Raw genomic sequence first — 1539 nt, forward strand, 5'->3', positions numbered from 1 at the left:
CTCTCTCTCTCTCTCTCTCTCTCTCTCTCTCTCTCTCTCTCTCTCTCTCTCTCTCTCTCTCTTTCTCTGAGATCTCTGATAAAAGACATGTTTTTTCTAATAGCACAAGCCCTCAATATATATAAAAAACCCAAATCCAAACAGATTCCCAAACATACTGGGTTTCTGTTTTTGTCACTATCGGTTGACCGATACGAGTTATCGGTCGACTAATCAGAATGGTTTTCCCAGTTCCCTGCATGTGCACGTTATCGGTCGACCGATGATTCGTATCGGTCGACCGAACAGAAAGTTTTATGTTTTCCTGGCGTTCCAATTGGTTGACCGATATTTCTTATCAGTCGACCGATTGCTTCTTCTTCTGCTGTGTGCTTGTGCTTCCAGGTTTGGGCCTACACTCTCAAAACCAACAATCTTCCACTTGGACACCAAACCTCCATCAACAAGTTCTCCCGAACTTCAGCCGTCTTTGCAAGCATCTTCTCCTCCTTGGAAAATTTTCTTTCTTCAATCAACATCATTCTCGGTGATCCCACCTGTCCTCCTAATGTGGCTCCCTCCTAATATGGCTCCACCCTCATCTCCTACGCGTGAAGGTCAATTAAAGTTGTGTAGTTGTGCACAACTCCAGTTTCTCGATGGTCACTGCCTTAGTCAACATATCTGCAGGATTTTGGCTTCCCAAAATTTTCTCCAATAGTAACTTCTCACACTCTATCAGCAAGCATATGAAGTGGTAACGCACATCAATGTGCTTCGTTCTGGCATGATATACTGGATTCTTAGCAAGGTGTATAACACTCTAGCTATCATAATAAAGAACTTTGTTCCCTCGCTTCAGACCCAACTCTTTCAGATATCCGGTCAACCAAATCATCTCCTTTCTAGCTTTAGTCACTGTGACATACTCTGCCTCAGTCGTGGACAACGTCACTATTTTCTACAAACGTGAGACCCAGCTCACTATTGTCGACCCTAAGGTAAAAACATACATTGTGATACTTCACCTCATATCATGATCACCGGTAAAGTCTACATCCACGTATCCCTGCAGTACCAACTCCTTTCTCCCACAACACAATGACATATTCGTAGTCCCTCTTAAGTATCTCAATATCTACTTCACGGCCTTCCAATGTTAATGTTTCCCTGGATTGCTGACAAACCTGCTCACAACTCCCACTGCATGGGCGATATCCGGATAGCTTTTCCTAAGAGTGTAGAATCTTCATACCCTTCTCACTCATGTGTCCCAACCTATTGGGCCACAAATTTGCACTTTTCTTGCCAGCTACAATTATGAGGGTGTCACTCGCATGTGAAGTTAAGTAGAGAGTTCCGGTTTTGTTGACGCGAGCAACCACCATAGTACCATTGGAGATATTCCATGAATCCCTGGTAAATATCGAAACATAGCCTTCTGCTTCAAGCTGGCCAACTGAAACAAGATTCCTCTTCAGCTTCGGTACATATCTGACATTCTTCAGAGACCACTTAGAACCCTTCATCTGAATCTGTACATCGTCTCTTCCTATAATA

The sequence above is a fragment of the Asparagus officinalis genome, chromosome 5 (assembly GCF_001876935.1).
Source record: "Asparagus officinalis chromosome 5, Aspof.V1, whole genome shotgun sequence".
NCBI classification, from domain to species: domain Eukaryota; kingdom Viridiplantae; phylum Streptophyta; class Magnoliopsida; order Asparagales; family Asparagaceae; genus Asparagus; species Asparagus officinalis.